Raw genomic sequence first — 24,456 nt, 5'->3', positions numbered from 1 at the left:
GAGAGAGAGAGAGAGAGAGAGAGAGAGAGAGAGAGAGAGATGGAAGCCTGTGCAGAGCTCTCTGATTTAATTTCTCAATTGCACCCACAGAAGAGAGAGAGAGAGAGAGAGAGAGAGAGAGATGGAAGCCTGTGCAGAGCTCTGTGCATGCTCAAGGTAGAGAGACAGAGAGAGATGGAGTTCTGTGCACAAAGAGAAAGAGAGAGAGAGAGAGAGAGCGTATCTCATGACCACTAGTCTAAGAGGAGTAGAGTCGTGAAGACGTTTCAGTTGGCTCCAGTTTTTTCAGTTGGCCTCACTTTTTTTAAAATGTTTCTTTAAAGTCTTTTTTTAAGATTGAGTCACTCTTTAAATTACGAGTATATGAAGTGCCAAATAGCTCTATACCTGGGTATCAATGGACACCAGCTATTGAGCCACCTATTCATGCTTTCACCCAAATTGCAAATCTTGGTGGGAATTTCAAAATTCAAGTTTTGCATGATAGCTTGGCCATAGGACCCTAGGACCCTAGGACCAATCTACAACGAAAGATGATGTAGATTTGTTCTTGGTATCTTGGCCGTAGGGACAAGATAGATTCTTTTGAAAGGGTCACTCTTGCCATGCACATGCATAGATGGCCCCCAAGGGCCATTCTATCATGCAATCTTTAGAGAATGGCTTTAGGGAACACATGAGAATCTAGCTACCACACACAAGAGAAACTGGCTTGGCCATAGGGCCAAGAAACCATGAACAAATCTACATCATCTTTGTTGTCACAATCTACGTAGAGATGGGATTACTTTGTTGATGGTATCTTGGTCCTAGCACACAAGAGAATCTAGCTTGGCCATAGGGCCAAGATACCATGAACAAATCTACATCATCTTTGTTGTCACAATCTGCCAGCAAAGATGGGGTTACTTTGTTGATGGTAGCTTAGGCCAAGCTACCATGCAATCTTGAGAGAATCTAGCTTGGCCCAAGGGCCAAACTACTAGCAAAGATGGTATTGCCCTAGTGATGGTAGCTTGGCCCTAGGGCCAAGCTAGATTCTCTTGTGTGTGGTAGCTTGGTCCAAGGGTCATTGTAGATTCTCTTATGTTCCCTAGGGTCGATGTAAATTGAGACTGGCCCCACTCGCAATCTATTTAGCCCATCTCTTCCAAAGTTTACAGCTAATTTCAATTTGACACTCTCAATTTAGTTTAGCCCGTCTCTCCCAAGCTTTCCCACCCAATTTCAAATTCACAACATTTCAAAATTTTCCCCAGATTTGGCTCACAAGGTTTCCCTCCCAAGCCTCTCGTGCATCGGCATCGTCAACATCCAATCAAATAAATGAAAGGTGCACTTTCTTCTAGTTTGATTTTCTCATGTACTAAAGTATGATTATATCGTATGCATAAACTAATTTCACACTAAATAACTCTAAACTAAACTAATTAAGCAATAATTAAGCTAAATTAATTAAGCACTAACTATATTGAAATTAGATACATTAATTAGATTTTAAACTAATTAGAGAGAGATAATTGTGTGTGTGAGAGGAAAATAGAAGGGGGTGTGTGGGTGTTTGAGAGACAGAGAGAGGGGTTGACGAAAATTGTTAGAGAGAGAGAGAGAGAGACTGAGAGAGGGAGATACTGAGAGAGAGAGAGAGAGAGAGAGAGAGAGAGAGAGAGAGATTGTGTAGAGATCTTGAGGTTTTGAATGATTATTTTGTGTGTGTGTGTGTGTGTGAGTGAGAGAGAGAGAGAGAGAGAGAGAGAGAGAGAGAGAGAGAGACTGTGTGTGTGAGAGAGATAGCCTTCGCTAGTTTGTCTTCCACAATAGCACCTGGCCTTCACTAGTTCGTTTTTCCAGCAATGCATGCAGCCTTTGCTAGTTTGTTCTCCTCAAGAATGTGCTAAGGTTGATAAAAAGATACTTTTCCCTTGGCTTTCCTAGGCCCAGATAGTCGTCGTCTTCAGCTTCTTTGGCAAAAAAAGGGCTCGTTGAGCGCGAATCCTAGTTGCCTCTCAAAAAAAGGGCTCGTCTTCATCCAGTTTAGCACGAATCCCTTTTCGGCACAAAAAAGGGCTCGCTTGCAAAGTAGATTGACCTGAAGCTCCTGTTTGCCACCATCGTACGCTGAGCGAGCTCGACCTTGGGAGATTGGGAAATTTTCGTGCCTTCGTTATTTCCTCCTCCACAAACGGCCGCGAGCGCTAACCTGTAGCAGCTAAGTACAATCTAATTATAACATATTCATATGTTATAATGTACTTAACAATAAGTACATAATAATGTAATTAGATTGTTAAGAAACCTATATTAAACCTATTGTAATTAAAAGCTTAGGTTAGCTTTCATACATTAGAATTAGTTTATAGCTTTCATACATTAGAATTAGTTTAGACTTTGTAAATTTTGTCTCTCCTAATTAATTCTTGCGCTTGTTGGTAAAAAAAAAAGAATTAGTTTATACTAAATAATAAATACATAATAATGTAATTAGATTGTATTTAACAATAGGTTTATCTTTAATTAGATTGTACTTTACAATAGGTTTAATATAGGTATCTTATATGCTTGCCTAATTAAAGATAAACATAGGTATCTTATATGCTTGCCTAATTAAAGATAAACATAGGTATCTTATATGCTTTCCTAATAAAAGATAAACAAATAGAATCACTACTTTCACAAGGAGCTTACCCCACAACATCACTAAAAAATATGTAAGATAGCATGTACATGTTTCAATGTGTTTTGGAGTTACATAAATTATACTTTTATAAGGATTTTCTAAGCTCAAAACTAAAATTTCTATCTAAAAGGGGTACTTTTATCATCTCAAAATTTATAAAATGGTGTAAATATACAAGTCAATAGATAAGGTTTCATTCAATGACCCTTTAAATGCACGTATGCATGTACTATATGAATGCATTCATTTAATGCATGCATGCATTCAATGACCCTTTAAATGCATGCATGTACATGAATGCATTCTAGGGGTTATTTCAATAATCCCTTTGCATGTGTTACATGAATGCACATGCTACATGGGGTTTGTACATGTCCTATATAAATGCATGTGCTACATAGGGTTTTTACACATGCTATATGAATGTACATGCTACATGGGGTATTTACATAGTGACCAACCTATGGGAGCTTACAACAACAATCTGCAAATTATCAAATACAGATTATAAATATAATTATACACATGACCAATTGGAGGTACCAAGGTCATCTATCACATGGCCAAGTGGAGGTATCTACATGACCAATTTTCTTTCCTATGGAGCTAGAAGTAGTAATTGCATAACAATATACGAGAAAGATTTGAATGTATGCATGTGTTACATGAATGCACATGCTACATGGGGTTTGTACATGTCCTATATAAATGCATGTGCTACATAGGGTTTTTACACATGCTATATGAATGTACATGCTACATGGGGTATTTACATAGTGACCAACCCATGGGAGCTTACAACAATCTGCAAATTATCAAATATAGATTATAAATATAACTATACACATGACCAATTTTGCATAACAATATAGGAGAAAGATGTACATTAAGGAGGTACGTGAAGTAGTAAGGTAATTATCTCTTAGCACACAATAATAATAGCCTCTATAATGGTAAGAAGCATCAACTAGTGGTAACACATGATATCTACATAGAGACATGACTATTTAAAATATGATATATAGTGGATATCCCAATGCCTATAGTCATGGTTCCTCAACATCAACAAAAGGCCAACAATAATTAAAGAGAAAAAGTGGAGGACCCTCTAGTAAAATCAATTAAGAGGTTTAGTTAAGGTCATTATAGAGCCCTAGAAAGGCCATCATGATTCATCAACAACATCAAGAAGAGGCCAACACAAATCCGGGTCACTCTTGCCATGCACATGCATAGATGGGCCCAAGGACCATTCTACCATGCAATCATGAGAGAGTGGCTCTAGGGAACACATAATAAGCTAGCTACCACACACAAGAGAATCTAGCTTGGCCCTAGGGCCAACAAGCTACCATGAACAAATCTACATTATATTTATTGTTGGCAACTTCTCCCTAGGGCCAATTGTAAGATTCCTCCCTCTAGTTGTTGAGGTGTAAAGGTGTAAGAACCTCCCCTTCTGTTCTTGTAATTATTCCCCTCTCTGAAATAGAAGAAAGATCTTGTTTTACCATGTTTTGTCCTAGAGAGAGATAATCCAAAATTGAAATATCTTTGAATATAAAAATCCTCCTAGTGTCTAAAATGGATTCCCCTGAAATAGAAGTTCAAAATGAACTTTCCAATGTGAATTAGGAATTAATTGAAAATGGTATAAGGGACCTTAGCCTAAGGGTCTACATTTTCAGAAATTTTTAGATTATAGTCAAATTAAGGTTTCAATGGACCAATTGGATTAATCCAAATGTTGGGATGAGATAAATCCAAAGAATTAAAAAAAATATCCAAAAATGAGTAAATGCTCACATAAGATGAAGAGTTGATTGAGTACAAGGTTTATTAGTTAAAAATTATGAGATATTACTAAAAAATGAGATATTTTAGAATAATGATGTATTTTTGACACCTTGGTAAGGAAAGGGAGACTCTTGAGGTAGGCATCTATTTCACATGTGTGGAAGGGTTTTTAATTCAAACAAATTGTGATATTTTTATCTCTCCTCTCTCCTGGATCAAACCAAATCAAAAAGCGAGCCAACTGGTCCAAATCTTATCCAAATTGAGTCAAACTGAACCTCAAAAATTCTAGAACTCAGTTGGACTTGGTTAGAGGCCTCCCTCACCTATAAATAGACCCTCAATTATTTGTAAGAAAATATTAGAGCTATATCATGCTAGTATTATATTAAAATAATCATATTTTCTATTATCCCTTAAATTTTTCTCTCTCTTGGCTCTCTCTCTCTCTATAACAACTCTTGGAGTTTCTCTTCTCCTCTTGGTGGACCAATTGATTGGTCGGGTCTTCACTGCTAATAGAGAATCAAGCCAAACTTGGAGGTAATCAAATTTTATGGTTTTTTCCAAATTATCTCAATAACTTTCTTCTTATCAAGCTTGAGAAGCTTTCTAAATAATTGTTTTAATTCACATCAAGTTGTCCCTTAAAGTCTTAATGCTTAATTAAGAGAATGCTTATTTGTAATGCTTTCTTTAAGTAAATATGTCTCTCTAAAAGAATAGCCATCTTTATGGCTGAATCCCTTGAAAAAGAATGCTTCTCAGATAGTCTTTTAAATCAAAACTAAACTCTAGGCTTGTTAAGCTAGAGATTAAGAAAGTGGTATTTTTATGATTTTGTGTCAACACAATAATGGTTATTTCTTTTAGATTATTTATAAGTAGTTAAAAACTATTTTGATTGATTCTAAATGTGAAATAGATTATCCTATCAATTTGGGAAAACAGAAACAATGGAATGAGCTTAATCTAGTGGGATAATCATAATTAAGGTTATGTATATGGTGAAAATTATGATTTAAATTCATAGTTTGATTTTAAGCATAAAAGAGGAACTACTAGCATATTTTCATTACAAACTTCTATTCTTTTTAGAAAAAAATTGAGAATTATCAGTAATAGCAGCAAACCTATGGTAAATTTTTTTAGAAAAAAATACATTTCTTATTTCTATGCATAATGCTAAAAGAGGACTTCCTACCATATTCTAGGATTGGATATCCTATGCAAAAGGAATAATTTTCATCATATTCATGAGAAATATTTTTTTTTGTAATTATGCATAATTAATTGATTATGAGAAAAGAGTAAATTTTGGTAAATTATTTTTATACAAAAAGAGGAATCCCCATGATATTGAGATCCAAGTAATTAAACGGTAAAAGAGAAATTTTTGGCATAATTCAAATTATGAGTATTTATCAAAAGTGAAATTTTGAGCATTATTAATTTTATTAGAAAATATGGGTAGAATTGATTTTTATAAATCCCATGAATCTTTTACTCCAAAAGACAAATATTTAATATATTTCACTTGAGAAATTTGAGAAAGAATAAGAAAATATCCATAGAGAAAAAGTACCTTTATCTAGGCCAAGCAATTGGCAGAAACTTAGAAAAGTCCCATTGGTATCGAAAGCAGAAAATGGTACTAAATGTGAATGCGATGTGATAAGATGTGATGATATCTGAATGGATGTGAATGTGATAAGATGTGTATGTGATGTGATAAGATGTGAATGTGATGTGAGGAGATGTGGATGAGAATGTGAGGAGATGTGAGTGGATGTGATGAGATGTGGATGAGATGTGATTTAATGTAAATGGATGTGGATGTAAATGTAATGAGATATTGATGAGATGTGATGTGATGTAAATGGATGTGGATGTAAATGTAATGAGATATTGATGAGATGTGATGTGATGTAAATGGATGTGGATGCGGATGTGAATGTGATGTGATAAGATATGAATGTGATGTGAGGAGATGTGAGTGGATCTGATGAGAGATGTGGAGAGATGTGGATGTTATGTAATGTGGATGGAATGAATGAGATGTGATGTGGATAGATGTGGACGTGATGTAATGTGGATGGAATGAATGTGACGTGATATGGATGGACTGAATGTGATGTGATAAGGATAGATGTGGATGGAATGTATGTGATGTGATGTGGATCAGGGATTTCATTAACGTCTTCATGATTTCGTGATCACGTTAACAAAACCTGTTGTTAACATATTAAAACTTGTGATCACATGGTATATTCACATGACCTGAGCAATGACCTGCCAGAACCCACTAGTCCCGTAACACCTCCGGGCTTCTAGTTTTCCCGGCGGGCCCGTCGAGATATAAGATATCCCGGCGGGCCTGCCGGGAAAACAAAAGAACCGCGGCGGGGTTCTATTTTGTTTATAAACATTGCCCGATACCCATTGTGGAACTTTTTGGGAGATAGTCGTTGTTTTGGGGGCGTGATATCTCTCCTCAAAGTACTTGTAGAGCTCTCGAGTTGCTAGAAGTGTCCTCTTGGGAAGAACGTCCTTATCTTAGGGGCTGTCGTCTTTCCTTGTAGGCACTCCTAAGGCTATTGAGCCACTCGTCCTTAGTTCTTTGAATTGGGGGCAGGGTGTGGTTCGTAGCTAATACTTGCGGTTTAGGGACAAAGTTGAAGTCATTCAGCTTTGCATTTGAGCTACGCAGGTAATCTACCTCATTCTGCTTTATGAATGGTTTGATGGAGCCAAGAGTCCTGCTTAGGGGCTTGTTTTGGTTCTTGATACTTGATATAGTTTAGAGTAGACAAGGGTCTATTATCCTATACTAGAGTATTGGGCAAGCATAGATCTTTGATTTTCTTTGTGAATGTTAGAGAAGGTCTATTGTCCTATACTAGAGTATTGGGCAAGCATAGATCTTTGATTGTGCAAAGTATCCTTAATTGGGTACAAAAGGCATCCTTCATTGGGGGTGCAATGTGCATGATAGTTTCGAAGTAGTTTTGTAGTCAGACCTTGCAAGATAGTTTCAAAGTAGTTTTGTGTTATGTGATGATCTTTTGTGTTTGTCAAGATAGTTTTGAAGTAGTTTGTCTGCTAATGTATGTTTTGTAATACGTGAGTGACTTTGTTGTTTTTTCATTTGTGTATTCATTGTTATATGCTTGGTTGAATAGGTTATTTGAGATGGAGGACAATGTTGGATCCAGTGATACCTCCAATAGAGTCCAAATTCCAAATAGTAAGAAAAAAAAGGCACCTGGGATAGAGTGGCAATATGCAATTAACGTTGGTGATCGATTCATAGATTGGGAGTGTAGGCTATGCCATGCAGTAAAATCAGGTGGGGCGCCTCGACTAAGAGAACACTTTTTAGGTGGAGCGAAGAAAAAGTCATGTACCCAGCCCTCTGCACCTGCAGTGGCCAAACGCATAAGAGAAGAAATTCAAAAGAAAGATTCAAGAAAACATTACACTCCTACCGTTAATGTATCAAGGCAGCAAGAGCAATGTTGTTCTAATCATCAAACTCTCGCTACATCGCCTGCTTGTACTCCGAACGTCAATGTGCAACCAGAAAGTAATCTACCCAGTGCATCTTCCTGCAAGCAAAACTTTGACGTAGGAAATATACCCATGCGTCAAACTTCATTGCAAGAAAGCCTACGTCAAGGTCGGCTGGATGATGCACAACTCGCCCTTGCTGAAGCGATTTACTTTTCTGGGAGTGCTATGATGATGGTGGACAGTGAGCATTGGAAGAGAGCATGGAAGAAAATTGGTGAGTTTGGACCAGGGTTTTCACCGCCTACGTACCATGCTATGCGAAATGATCTATTAGAGAAATGTTATGCGCAAGTAAAAGAACGTGTACAAAGAATAATTCTTAAGAATATAGAGCTTTCTGGATGTAGTATAGTAAGTGATGGATGGTCTAATGTACAAAGAAAACCATTAATTAATATAATGGTTATTTCACCTAGAGGTGAGACTTTCATCCGTGCCGTGGATTCTGCTGGTTCAATCAAAACTGGGGCTTGCATTGCTCAAGTCATTGGCTCTGTGATAGAGGAAGTGGGTGCCAAAAATGTAGTCCAAATCGTCATGGACAATGCAAAGAATTACAAGAATGCATCCAAAATCCTAAAGCGACACTATCCACATGTTTTTCCGATAGGCTGTAATACTCATAGTTTGAATCTTGTATTAAAAGATTGGTATAAAAGTGATGATACCAAATGGTTTGCCTCAATTGTCAACACTGCTCCCAGCTTGTGAGATTCATGCTCAAGAGACAGAGAGTGTTAGATATTTTTCGACCTCGCATGTCAGTTATGTTAAAGCTTTCAGCAGAGACTAGGTTTTGCACTCACTTTTACACTTTTGAGTCTCTTCTTTGAAATAAAGATGCAGTTTGCGAAACATTTACATGCATGGCATTTCATGACTGGGAGAGCACTCAACTTGAAAAAGTGAAAGAGAAAATCAAAGTCTTGAAGGCAGCGCTTACGAGAAGAAGTTGATGGAATAGTGTGATGGATGCATACCATGTAATGATGCCTGTTATGTATGCCGTACGAAGTCTTGATCAAAGAGCGCCTAATCTTGGGAAAGCATGGATGCAATGGCGGACTGTCCAGCAAAGTTTGGAGTGTCGTGAGAAATTAGAGCATTCAGTGGTGGAAAAACAATGGCGTGTACCATTCTCCAGTAGACAAAGAAAAGTCCTATTGAAGTACTTTCATGCTAGATGGATTGGAGCGCATTCACCACTACACAGTGCTGCTTACATGTTAGATCCTAAATATTGGAATATGGATTTGATGTCCACCAATGTTGAGGTGGTGCAAGATTTTTATAAAGTGGTAAACACTTTTTATAATAATGTTGATGATCGTGTAAAGTGCATAAAGGAGATGACCTCATTTCGATTGAAAGAGGGTTTATTTTCCAACTCCCTTGTTCAACAAATGGCTAAAGAGCAACCTGCATGGAAGTGGTGGATGATGAATGGTGGTGAGCATTATGCTTTATTGCGCAACCTTGCGATGAAGGTTCTAAGTCAGTGCTCTTCAAACTCACGCTCAGAAAGAAACTGGAGCATGTACAAATATATTCACAGTACTATTCGTCGCAATCGACTTCTTGCAGATCGAGCAGATAAACTTGTTTACATGTATTGCAATGAAAAGATCTTGCAAGACATTGAAAGCAAAGAGTATGAAGAAGATATGCCCAAATGGATGTACGATTGTGATGATGCAGTAGACGAGAACTTTGATGTTAGACGCACGTCGTGCACTACCCTTGAGATAGAAGACAATTTGGACATTGACTTAGATGAGCTTAATTTAGCAGACGAGAGGGTAAACGGTGAAAGAATTTTGGAGCAAGATACTGACATAGAGGAAGAAGTAATTTCATTAATTTCATAAAAAGTACTTGTACAAATGATTGTATTTGGAGAAATTATCAATACAAAAGTAGGATTTATGTCTTTCTTAGCTTTCATCTTGAAATAAATTGCGAATTGCACTAGGAGTTGCATCTAAAGGTCCTGGTGGTTTATATTCGCTAGCCATGCTGAACACTGTATAAATACCTTGATTTATTGGGACACTGCACAATGCACGTGGAAATATTTTGCATTTGCCTCACTAAACAAATTAAGTGGTAGTAGTGTCCACAGGGTAGTATATACTGGCCGCTCCACCCATCAAATACTTTGTAACATACAGGACATTGGGGGGTGGAGGAACTAGTAGCCTCAGCAGAAACTCCCACAAGATCAGGATGTATCAAAAAATGAGAGATGTGGTTCCCTTGGCGCACAGGAGCTATACGTGAAGAGATGGTCTGTACATCTTGGCTGATCTTTGTGAGCTACTCTTGAATCCCTCTATTGGCTTGACGCTTGAGATAATCGTACAGCTTCTTTCTCCTTCTCTGCTAGCTGTGCCCCTAAGCTTTCTTTGACCTTGTTTAACTCCAATCCAGCGCCCTCCTTCTCTGCTAGCTGTGCCCCTAAACTTTCTTTGACCTTGTTTAACTCCAATACAGCGCCCTCCACCATGAGAGCAAGTTCCTCCCTTGTGAATATCACTGTCTCTTCACGTATGTCGTGGGTGTTGAACAGTGGCCTCTCTGGAGGCGAAGTCCACTGGAGTTTCTAGGATAAATTGTGCATATAGCATCATAGCAAAATAGAGTGGAGCGTCGGCGTTATGGAGAGGACGATCGTACACCTCCAATAAAATGCGCTCGGTATTAATTTTGATATCATTATGAGTGCAACGTGAAACCTTCCATCTTCCCTTCTTAATCTCGCCATCTGGACATGGCCATATTTCCTTTATCATCTCTGTGGTTACACGTTTATTTATGTCTTTCCATTGGGCATAAGTAGGATTTGTCCATTTCGACAACCTGCATGCTGTTCTCGTAGCTTCGCGGGCTGTCAGTCCATGTGCAAGGGCCTTCATTCGCTCATATGTCTTCTTGGCTAACTCTTGATGCTCGTTTGCTTGCGCTTCTGCCATATCTGCATGAACGTAAATGACTTTAGGATTTAAATGAACTGTAAAGATCAACGTAAGATAAATTGACCATTACCCTCAAAAACTTAAAGTTTAACACCACGAGATGAGATATGTTTTGCAAAGACTCAATGAGAAATATCCACTTGACTCAACAAATACTTCAAACAATGCACGCACATCAAATTTTGAAGAGAAAACATAAACTTAAACACCACAAGAGGAGAGAGATATTGCAAAGACTCAATGAGATAATATTTCAAACAATGGACACATATCAAATTTTGAAGAGAGACAAACAAAGAGCCATTCTTGAAACTTAATCTCCTGATACTGTATCATTACAAAATTGGGATGAATGACACCGATAGCTCTACAAGAGGACGTTGTGCCCTCGTTGGGTCAGTATTTAGTGATCTAAAAAATTTCACTACTTGCAAAACAGATTTTCGCTCGTCGCGATTAGGCAGACACATCCAATTTTTGACTCTATAAATAATAGTATCCATGGTAACTTTGTCATAGGAACTATTGTCCATCCACAACTCTTGTACTTTCTGCAAAATTCATATAAAATTTGTAATAAATACCCTAAAGCAAAAACATCAGATGCAGGAGTGTATGCATCTGCCAAAAATGGATCATAAATTTTCGGGGCTATCCACGGTCGTTTATTTCGCTCTCTGTCTGCGTAGGAGACCGCTTGTGCCACCTTCTCAAGGTTCTTGTCTGCTTCAAATACAAAATTGAGAGACACCCATTTTTTGGGCACTCTCAGGAGTAACCCCCAATCGATAATACCTACTCGTGGCTTCAACTCTTTTGTAAAATCCAACACTACATTGAATGGATGTAGGTTGGTATGTACAATTCCTGCCAAATGTGCTACCGCTAGGCCTTCCACCAGGGCATGCATAATATGTTGCATGGTTATTACTATTTGTTTTATTTTAGAAAGTTCTAGATGACTTAAAGGAATATTATCGGGCGGGGGTTTTCTCCATCCTCTATCCAAACGAAAAATTGCTTTGGTGAATTCACTGAATCTGAAGGAGACCTTCAGAAGAGTATCACCAAGCGAGCCGCCATTATAGTATGGGAAAATAGTGATCCAAGGAGATTCTTTTGTAAAGGCAATACACCTGACAATTGATGGGTGTAGAACCTGCATGCCCTGCTCTGCCTGGAAGCTCTCGAACTTGGTGCTGCCTTCTCCTTTGTAGTGCTTTCCACAAAAAGTAATGTGCTCTGGCAAAAATGATATACCTCTAACTGTATACTCTTTTACTGTGCCAAAAACACCAGAGCCTATTGTTCGCCCTTCGAGCAGGGCCTCGTGCGGGACGCCAATGAGGTGTGTACACATAGAATTGTAGATTTTACGATTAATGGCACCTGTCCCACTTGCATGTGCCTGGCTGGATGTTGCAGCGACTTCCTGGGGGCAATGCGCACTCTTTTGGGGAGTGACTCTGCATCCAGCGCTATCGTGACGTGGGCGGTATTGCTGGGCAAGTGCGGGACTTCTGGCTGTGAGAGTCCTTTCAAATCCCAGCAAGGAAACAGAATATATATCTCTTCAAGGGGCACCACCAGCAAAAGCTGGAACCATAATATTTACATACCAAATCTCAGCAAGACATATGAGTTGTACTAAAAACCATCATAAGCATCATGGTTCAAACCAAAATCCAAGGTTGATAACATTATAACTTGTCATAAAACTCAAAACATCAAACCCCAGAAAAACATCTCATAGGTTTTTGCACTCTAGAAAATCAACTCATGGCATATACATCCAAGACTCATGGCCAACCATCATATGGTTCCAAAACCCAACTCCACATGGTATTGTGTTCCTATGATCCTTGTAGTAACAATTTCCACCTTGGGCCAGCCAAGTATCATTATAGACATCCTTGTATAATGATAACCCACAAAATCAGCCTCTATGAGCCTCTAAAAACCTGCGCTTATGTCCCCATATGCAAAATTCTTCCTTTCAAGAACAAAGTAATTGGGTACTGCAAATCTGCGCTTACTCAATTTGCATGCACCAGCCTCTCTCCAAGATAGTCACCTCTTTGTTGGCAGTGCATACCATCACACCCCTTGGTATTCTGAAGAGCCATTTTGAAGAGCTGTACTCCCTTACTCAGCACGAACAGCCGCTCCATTTCATGAGATAGCCACCATAATTACACCAAGCCTTCTTCACCTCTGTAGCATGCTCCTCGAAGGTGCTGGTCTTCCTCTACATGCAGTTCTCGGTGGTTTCATCTCTGCAGAACTTCCAGCATGCAAATTTTTCAAGATGTGCTTATAATATTCAGCTTTCAATTCTGAGTAAAACCAATCCCTACAAGCCTTGAACAGAACATCTATTCCCAATTCTCTGCAAATTTTATATTCTAGTTTTCTTCTGCACTCCCGTTCCCCCAAATTTCAATGCGCCGACTCTGGTTATTTCAGAATCCCGCGGGCAAATCGAGGATTCGACGCTTTTGCAGCTATAATTTTGCCTTCCTAATTCGATCAGGCTGCGCCCCCTAATTCGATCAGGCTGTGCCCCCTTCATTTTCTCCATTTCTTAAGGTTGATAAGCATCAACATTTTTTTTTTGGGTTTTTTTCAACTAAGACTCACAAGGGATAATTCCCACGCATTGACCAAAGATTCTTGACATCCTCTTTCACATGTCTTCGTCACCATGTAGTCATGACCATGGCCATATCCATGCCATTTTGAACCTTAATCAAATGCCACTATCATCTCAAGCATGATTTCTGAGCATTTTACCATCTCGTGGGGCCAAGAAAAGCTGTTAAATACTCAAGCAAAATCCAAACCTATGTACAAAGGCACAGGGACTTCTGCTAGCCCCCAAGGTTCACCATAAGCATAAAAACTCCACGATTCGCACCACACTCATGTACTGAGGCTTCGAGACCTGGCTCACGTCTTATTCAACCACATTTACAATATGAACATATGTACATGGTCATCATATAATGACTCAAGTCATGGCACTTAATCCCATGCATCTGAATTTGTATTTAATGGCCTCACATGCATGGTTTCACACCATAGACGTGCCATGGCACGACATCCACCCCTTCTAAACCTGCACATCCTCCGGTATGTGCCAAGTCATCATTAAGATCCACATATATCTGGATGTTGTCTTCATCTTCTACATTACCAGGAAGATCATCCTCTTCCTCTTCAACCATATCCATGCTATCACTATCAAGCCTCTCATCTTGAGTCTCCTGCGAATCAAAAGGATCACTGTCATGCCTTCTTTTAAACATCTTAATCCTTTTGCCTGCTACAAGATTCTTTATCTATGTTCCATCAAGCTCACACAGGGTATACGTGGCATTTCCATGCACATGGTTGACAATGTAAGGGCCAAACCATCTTTTTGCAAACTTCCCTTGCACAGTGAACTGGTTGTCAAGACTACTATCATACATTAGGACCCAATCACCTTCTTCAATGGGTTTTGGCCGGAGTCTGTGTCTTCTATCAAATTTTTCTTTATTTTTCAACCTTGCATCTGTCAAACGAGCTTTAGCAAGCTCTACATCTTCAGGCCTTCTCTCCAACTGCCTCATTCGCAATGCAAGGAGGTCTTCCCTATTCAATTCTTCCACCCAGGGTAATACATTCCAAGTTGGGACTACTTCTTCAACTGGCATTACCGGCTTCTGACCATACATTAATTCTGCAGGCATGTATCCTGTCACTGAGCTATGAGTTGTACGGTCAGCCCATAAAGCATATGGTAGCAGCCTTGGCCACTCCCACATTCTTCCTTTGCATGCCTTAGACAAAGCTTTAATGATTGGAGGATGTCCTCGCTCGCTTTTACCATTGCCCTCAGGGTTGTAAGCACATGTTAGGGTCAATTTGATGCCAATTCTAGAAAAGAATTCCCTTGCTTCTTCAACATCTAGTTCACCCTTGTCAGCTGTTATTTTCCTAACACAACCATACCGGCAAATCACATCTTCCAAGAGAAATTTGCATACTATTTCCGTGCTCTTTATTCTAAGAGCACGCCCTTCCACCTGATTTGTCAGGTCTTCTCTTGCAAGTACTACATACCCTCGGGGGGGTCACTCTATGTAGAATATCCCTATTGCGTGCGTTCAAGGCCTATATTTTAAATCCCTTATCTGTGAATTTTTCAATCCATATAATATCCCCTTTTCTTTATGAATCTATAAATTTTTTTGAAAAAATTTTAAATCATACCCTTATGTAAATATATTTCTATAAGTTTCATAAATTAAAAATATGCTTCTGTTGAACGCATGTGATATTCACATTTTTTTGTGAGCGACCCCCCCGAGTACATACCGCATCTGCCAGATTCCCAAGGGCATTGTAACTAGATCCACTACCCATTTGTAGTGCATGGCAGGTGGGTAGGTTGGTTGCAGGCCATCACGATGTCGCACATTCGAGTACATTTGACATACCATGAATGTTTCCACATATTGGGGGGTGGTTACAAGATCAGGGTGCCCAGTTTTGTCCACTCAGGCACCCTGTAAACAGTAAAAAAACAGGCATTTGTTTACCTTTCGTGGCTAATCTCTCCTAGTAAATGAAGGAATTTCGGTTCAAGTTCTTTGTTGGAACATCATATTCAAAGTTGGAAATATAGTTGCATAATTTGATTAAGCATTAGATAGTCAAAAGTCCTCATTTTCTTAGGTACAAAGTCAATGTATACACCCTGTCCCAATTTTGAATTAATTTCATAAAATGCTAATATCTTTTACATATAAACTCATATGAGATTCCCACTTTGTACCTTAGATCTTCACATAATATGGAGCTTAACTTGATTTTTTGAGAAAATTCTAAGATATTTGTCTATTTTCTTTAAATATTTCAAGGTCTTTAAAGTGTTATAATATATGCCACTTTTTGTACCCACAATAGCTACCACTTAAAATCCTCAATCTTGTAGATCAAAAGAGTAGGTAGATACTAAGACATTAGTAGAATGTGATGGTTAGTTAAAATTGCAAATCCAATGGTTGGATTTTTAATGATCTCTTTTTCAAAATTCTTCCAGACTATCAGAAGGCCTGTAAATATTAATAATCTAATTAGTAAAATTACATTTTTGATGTGAATCATCTAAAACCTATAGGGACTAGTGTACTTGTAATGGTGCATCTATGGAAAAATAAATTGGATCACTCTAAGTATGGAAAGATCATTTGTTTATCATTTCATCATATTTTTGATTAATTTTGATTAATTAGACTAATTTATATTAATTTAAGTTATATTGGGTTAATTTAAGGGCAAGGGTATTTTCTATTATTTGCTTGATCTCATTTTAAGTACCTTGCCCCCCAAATTTTGCTCTCCAAGCATTGTCCCACTCCAGCATAAACTGGATAAAACTGGACACCCTGATCTTGCAACAACCCTGGGATACATCCTTGTACATTCCTTTCCACCAATATCTTTCCTTTATTTTGGTAAAGGTGGTCCACACACTTCGATGTCCAGCCCAGAGACTCTCATGGAATTCTTTCATGAGCTTCCCTTGAGTCTCTTTATCACATATAACTCTCTGTGGCATAGCATTCCTCTGCTTAGGATGCTTCCACAGGTACCCATTCTTTAGAAAATACCCATATGCCTTTCTGCGGATCCTCTTGAATTCTAACTCAGACCAATTTTCCTGCCTTGTCAAGGTACTCAAGTATTGGCCAATAAGCAACCAATCTCCTTCATACATTTCCTCAGTAAAAGACTCAAGTGCATTTGATAAGCAAGCATGGTCCCCTTTAGCATGTGCAGTAGTATAGAACTTTGTGCCTACATCATCAATGTCACTAATCATCCCTTCTTCATCTTCATACCTGGCTTTTGATAGCATATCTGCAAATTGGGTTGTCCTTCCCTGCAATATGCTCAAACTCAGGATTTAGTGACTTGATATAGGCAATCCACCTGAGCATAGCGATATCTGGAGTGGTGCAGCTTGCAATCATCCCAAGGAGTGGCAAGCAGTCAGTTTCTAGAAGCACGGATGCTCCAATAAGATATTCTTTTTCACATTTTAGAGCAGTGACTACTCCCAATAACTCCCTCTTGATCTGCGGATAATTTCGTTGGCGAATGCTGAGTACCTTTTCTCCAAACCTGATTACATACTTGTGATCATCCTCATCATCTTGCCCTTCTGCCCATCCTATCCCAGTAGGACTAGTATCAACTGTTACAATCACAGGCCTGCCACACTCATAATCTACCTTCCTTAGAGTAGGTGATGATTGGAGCAAACATTTCAGCTTTCGCATAGCTTTAATATGTGCAGCACTCCATAAAAATCTCTAATTTTTCCTCAAAAGTTGGTAGAGAGGATCTGCTACATGTGCATAATGTGGGATCCATATAACATAAAAGACACATGCACCAAGAAATCTCCTCACCTCTGTAACATTAATGCATATTTCTTTCATTCTTTGTATCGCATCTATCTTGGCTGGACAAGGTCTGCGCCCATTAGTACTACAAAGATGCCCCACGATTAGTACTTCACCAACCCCAAACACTGATTTCAATCCAGACAAAGTAAGATTCACCTCTTCAAGCCTGGATAGAATTTTATCACAATCTTTTATATGATTTACCACAAACTTGCTGCACCCTTTCGAATCCAAATTCCCATCTTTATCTTTTTCATCATAGCCTTTTATGGGCACATCATCCAGAAAAGGCATAGTTATTTGTGGTATGAAGTCTCGTAAGACTTTATTCATTCCATTCATCATATGCGCCACTGAGTTGGTGCCTGTGGTAAGGTGCACATCCTTACCAAACCCAAAGGAGTTTTCATTGTGGTCATGTCCCTGCTTTGTATATCCAGCTGGAACTGATCATATCCCGAATATAGATCACCCATAGAGTATATAGCTTTCCCTGCAAATGCTTCTGCAAACTCATCCACAATCGGACTTGTTCCCACATTCCTGATTGTGACCTTGTTTACAGGTTGCATGTCTTGAATGAAGCACAATGCTCCATTTTTCTTTGGCACAGTAAACCATCTGTTGGAGTATGGAGCGCATGATGGCTCCAAAATTCCCATCCTGATCTTTTCTTTTAGTAATTCCATCAACTTTGGCAAGAGAGCTTTTGGTACTGGAATCGGCCGCCCGCAGGTTCCAGGGCACATGCATTAGGAAGTGAATGGGGTCTTCTTGGGCCCTTTAATTTGCCCAAGCCTAATCAAGGTGATTAAGGAATAGCCAAATGGGGGGTTGCCATGTGGACTAAAATGTTGGGTTTGTAAGAGAGGTGTAAGAGTGGTCAAAGGGTGCACTTTTTCCCCCAAAAAGGGGGGGAGGCAATTTTATAATTTTCGGACCTCCATAACTTCTACATACAAGCTCCGATTTGAGCAGAGATTATAGATCCGTGATCTACGCATCAAGAGCTTTCCATAGATATGTTACATGATATGGTTTTGTCCGCTAGATTTTAAATTCCATTTTCCCCCCAAAATTTAAATTCAAATAAAGTAGCCGTTTTGAAGCTTCTAATTAGAAAACATTTCTTCTTAAGAGAAAAGGTTTGACTCCTTAAACTGCCAAATAAAAGGGCCCAAGAAGCCTTCCATTGAGGTCCTAATGTGGAACAGTGAAGATCACCATTGGCGCTGTTACGCTTGGATCAACACAGCCTATCTCATGCGGCTTAAAAGCAAAGGCCTTCCCATGTTTTACAAGCATCTCCTCAAAGCATTCCTTTTCAACTGGTAACAAGAAATCCTTGTCACCGATCTTCAGCTCTTTTAGGGTTTCCTGTGTAAACTTATGCCCAATTTTCTTCGGATCTCTGAGATTCGGTTGCATAGAGGCTTCATCTATCTTCTTCTTGCTTTCTGGTAGTAGTAGCAGGGGCAAGGCAACTGGTTTCACCTTCTTTGCAACCGTTTTATGCGTTGTATCAATAGGAGCATCCATCTCACAATACATGTTTTTACATTCCATTCCCTCAAATTCCTGGACTATATCATACATCCCCACAGATGACACTTTTACCATCTCATTCCCACCCTGTAAGCATGCGTTCCATGGCAAAAAGCTCACCCATAGTATCCACAAATGACACCTCATCAAGCACACCTGAAATAAACTCATTTTTCTCCAAAAGACCACACTGCTCAAGACTTTTTTGTACATTTTGTACATATCGACGTATACCACGCTTCAAATCCTTGCTTTTTACAAAGACTATTGACCCATAGCTAGAGAATCTCTGAAAGTTTGTTGAAAAGTTATTTACATTGATTGAGTCCTACGAGAACTCATTGCCCCTTGTACCATTGCAATCCCGCTTTACAATGGCACCTGGCCAAAATCCCTCATCTCCCTGTAGTTCATGAATTCTCTGTTTATCTTTGGGAGTGACTGTTCTCGAAGAGACTCGCGGTTCCTTTCATGGTTGATGCAAACTGTCAAGAACTGAACAGCTTTCTTGCCATCTTTGCTCCTTATTCTTGCATACGCCGAGCCATCGTCCAAGACTTTTATCTCCATCATCACAGCTGTAATATAGGGTTGCCCAAGGATAAGGGGATACGATGACATCTCCTGGACGAAGAAGTTTTGGTCATCAATCACATCCCCTATAGTTACCCTTACATTTGGACAGGCTGCATAGAGCTCTCCAGATGAGTTATTAGCCGCCTTAATCATCCACCCGTGATCTACATCCATTGGCCACTTACATTTGTTGTAGAGGTTTTTAGCCATAAGATTTATTTCAGACCCATGGTCGATTAGAGCGACATACGGCTCTTCCAAGTCTCCTATCTTGACAAAGGGTTTCAGTGGTGGCCCTTGCCCAATGGTTCCTAGAGTAATGACTTTTTGCAAGAACTTCCTTTTCATCACCCTCATCCACAAAGCGCACTTGTCGTGCCCCTCCAGTAGAGTGACTGCATTCCACCACATTCTCTCTCTCTTCCTTTTGCTGTACCTGTACTCCATGAGTCTTGGAAGTGCTTGTCTCCCCCTGTGTGGAATAGATTCAATTATGGACTGCCTTTTCCTTCGTATAATATCAATTATCTCATCATGGAATTCTTTCTTTGCAATCCCCAAGACTTCCCCTAGTGTAAATTCCACCCTACTATTTAGAATCCTCTCTTCTAGCACCTTTTTGAGGTCCGTTGCGGCTTCAATATCGGATTGGAGCTTGTAGAGCGGACTTTTCCCTTTACCCTTCTCCTTCTCATGCTTCATCTTTGCGGGCGCTTCTTCCATTGATACTTCCTGTGGAGGCTGGTTTTGCGGCGGAGGCACATGTGATGGCCCCAGGGTCCTTCTTCCCACTACCACGGGTGACCCTTTTTGATGGCCCTCCTTCCTCATTTTCCCTCTTACGCTTTTCCTCAACCTGTGCCTCATTATTCTGGCATTTTGCAATACAGGCATGAACAGATAGAGAATCCACAGGTTCTTCCCAGCCAGTCTCAAGACGTATATAGTCTCTTGCCTCATGCAAAGCCTGCTTAGACACCTTCTTTGATGCAATTAGCTCCATTGTTGATGGCCAAAAATCTTCATTCTCATAGTCTTTATCCTTCTCAGATTCCTGCTTTGATTGACTGGCCTTTAACCCATAGGTTACTGCATCAACCATAGAGATGGCATGGCTGGCAGCCATATCTTCAACCAGTTTTTTCATCCCTCCTTTTCCAAAGTTTGTGTTTAACGGAAGACCAGTCTCTGTAAGGTGGATTTTTCCATCTTTGAAAAATACAAGTTGGTTTCTGAGGGCTTCCTTATAGCTGGCACAGTCTTTTTTAGCATGTTCTGGGTCATCACACCATATACATCTGAATGTAAACCCTTCCTTGCTTTGAGACTTTTGCATAGAAGCCTGCCCTAATGGTAGCCCTTTTTCCTCAATCCTGGACATCTTCAACTTTAGGTCTCGTATGCCCTTAATAAGCTCATCCATCGGCCCTTCTACCTTTGGGATTGCAGCAGAGCAGGTTTTGGTAGATTCTCAGGGGTAACAGTTATAGGAGTTACCGAGCTCATCACCATTTTATCCCTCCTTCGCTGCCGCTTTGCTAGCATGGTGACCGCATCCTCGACATCATTCTAATCATTCTTTAACCCCTGCTCCGTATCCTTATCCTCAAGGAGAATTTCTAGTTTTTCTTGGAGATCTTTCCCAGCTGCTTGTAAGAAGAGCTTTGTTTTTGTAAGATTCCTCTCCCAACCCCTTTTTGATGTCTAGTATCTTCCCGTGTAATCAACCCCTCTTCAGAAATATAAAGACCTTGTTTCTAACTATTTTAGCCTAGAGAGAGAAAATTATTCTAGAGAGAGAATATTTAGATTTTGAATATTTTTGGATAGAAAAATATCTCTTATAATTAAGATGAGTTCCCCTGAAACAGAAATTCAAAAAGAATTTTCCAATGTGCAATTGGAATTAATTGGAAATAGGTATAAAGAACCTTAGCCTAAGGGTCTAGATTTTCAAAAATCTTTAGACTATGGTCCAATTAAGGTTCCTATGGGCCAATAGCATCAATCCATGTGTAGGGAGGAGATAAATCCAATTTGTAAAAAGAAAATACCCAAAAATGAGTAAATGCTTACATAAGGTGAAGAGTTGAAAATGTACAAGGTTTATTAGTAAAAAACTATGAGCAATATTAAAAATATGAGATATTTTGGGTATAATGATTCCATTATGACACATATGTAAGGAAGGGAAATTCTTTAAAGGAGGTGCACATTTCACATAAGATGAAGAGTTGAAAATGTACAAGGTTTATTAGTAAAAAACTATAAGCAATATTAAAAAAATGAGATAAATTGGGTATAATGATTCCATTTTGACACCTATGTAAGGAAGGTGAGTCTCTTCAATGCTCACATAAGATGAAGAGTTGAAAATGTACAAGGTTTAATAGTAAAAAAACTATGAGTAATATAAAAATATGAGATATTTTGAGTGTAAGGATTCCATTTTTGACACATCAGTAAGGAAAAGGAGGGCCTTCAATGAGGCGCCTAAAACACATGCTTAAATGAGTTTTAAAATCATAAAAGTTGAGATATTTCATCTCTCCTCTCTCCTCATTCAAGTCTAGTTCCAAAAAGTTAGCTTAACTGACCTAAAAATGGTCAAAAAGTGACCAAACTGACTTGGAAAATTCTAGAATCAGTTTGTTTGGTTAGGAGCTCAAATTTTCCTATAAATAGAAGCCTCCCCTTATTGAAAAAAATATAGTGTCTTATGCATTGTTACTCTACTCCACCTAAGCCAAGAATTGTGAATTCTTTAATAATTCACTAGTTTTTGACACTTCCCTCTTTCTTTAATTCCCATTGGTGGCTCCATCAACATACTAAACCAATTGATTGGTTGGGGGGCTCTACTGTGAACAAAGAAACAAATAATTTGTAAGGTAAATATGGTGAATTTTGATTTTTTCTATAATTTCTCAATGTTTCTCTCTTCTCAACCCCTCTCAAGCTTGAGAAGCTTAAATTGGTATGGTTTTTGAATATTATTGAAGTTAACTGATTAATGATAGTAAAGAATTTCATAAATTTCCATTTATGTTTAATTCTAATGATTTTTTCCTCTCTCACTTATGAAATGGTCATATTCATGACCCATTCTCAATCCAAATGAAGCTTTTCATAAAGCTTTTTCTTAATCCAAGATTAATCTATGCTTGAGAATAAATTAATAGTTTTTCTATGCTTTTAGTTTATGATTATTTTTGATTTAATCTATTAAGGGTTAATGATCCAATTAGGGATCATTCTAATCATCCCCTTAAAGATAAGCCTTATCTTTTTTAAATAATTGAGATTTATCAGTTATAGTAGCAGAGCTATGGCAAAATTTTATAAAATTTTACACATAAAATAATTTTATTCAAAGCATGAAAAGAGGATTTCCTACCATATTCTAGGAATTATCATCCTAGATTAATTGAAAGAAATTCATCAGAATCATGAGAAAATTAAATTTTTATATTATGCATAAAGAATAAATTTTTATATCAAAAGTATTACTTTCATCATTTTTATTTTATGCATAGAAGTATGCATAATGGATAAATTTTTATATTAAAAGTGTTACTTTTATCATTTTTATTTTCATGCATAGAAGTATGCATAATAGATAAAATTTTATATCAAAAGTGTTACTTTTAGCATAATTAAATTTCATGCATAGAGGTATGCATAAAAGATAAATATTTTATTATAAAAGTGTTACTTTTAACATAATTGAATTTCATGCATAAAGGTATGCATAGAAGATAAATATTTTATTATAAAAGTGTTACTTTTAACATAATTGAATTTCATGCATAGAAGTATGCATAAAAGATAAATATTTTATTATAAAAGTGTTACTTTTAACATAATTAAATTTCATGCATAGAGGTATGCATAAAAGATAAATATTTTATTATAAAAGTGTTACTTTTAACCTAATTGAATTTCATGCATAGAGGTATGCATAAAAGATGAATATTTTATTATTTTATTATTTTATTATAAAACTGTAAAGAAAAAAATGATTATTTTATTATAAAAAGTTATTTTCATCATATTGAATTTCGTGCATAGAAATGAAAAAAATAAATAAATTATTATTTTATTATAAAAGTATTACAGAAAAAAATTATTATTTTATTGTAAAAGTGTTACTTTTATCACAATTGAAATTCTTGCATAGAGGTATGCATAAAGGATGAGTTAGGATGTGATAAGATGAGTTAAGATGTGATAAGAGGTGTATGAGATGTGATAAGATGAGTTAAGATGTGATAAGAGGTGTATGAGATGTGATAAGAGGTGTATGAGATGTGATAAGATGAGTTAAGATGTGATAAGAGGTGTATGAGATGTGATAAGAGGTGTATGAGATGTGATAAGATGAGATAAGATGCATATGAGATAAGTTAGGATGTGATAAGATGAGTTAAGATGTGAAAAGAGGTGTATGAGATGTGATAAGAAGAGTATGAGATGTGATAAGATGAGATAAGATGTATATGAGATGAGTTAGGATGTGATAAGATGAGTTAAGAGGTGATAAGATGTGTATGGAATGAGATAAGAAGTGTATGTGATGAGATAAGATGTATATGGGTTGTCATAAGGTGAAAATGGATGTGAATGTGCATATAAATGTGGATGTATGGATGAAGACGCATGAATGTGCATGTAGATGTAGATGTACGAATGAGGAGGTAGATGTATGCATGTGGATGTGTATGTATGGATGTATGTATGTGGATGTGGATGTATGAGTAAGGATGTGAAAATGGATGTAGGCATAGATGGGTATGAAGAATAATCAAGGTGAATGTGTATGGGAAATAATGTGTCGTTGATATGAATGAAT

This window comes from Cibotium barometz, chromosome 47 (assembly GCF_041138505.1).
Source record: "Cibotium barometz isolate CiBa-2024 chromosome 47, ASM4113850v1, whole genome shotgun sequence".
Classification (NCBI taxonomy): domain Eukaryota; kingdom Viridiplantae; phylum Streptophyta; class Polypodiopsida; order Cyatheales; family Cibotiaceae; genus Cibotium; species Cibotium barometz.
This window is presented reverse-complemented; position numbering follows the sequence as displayed.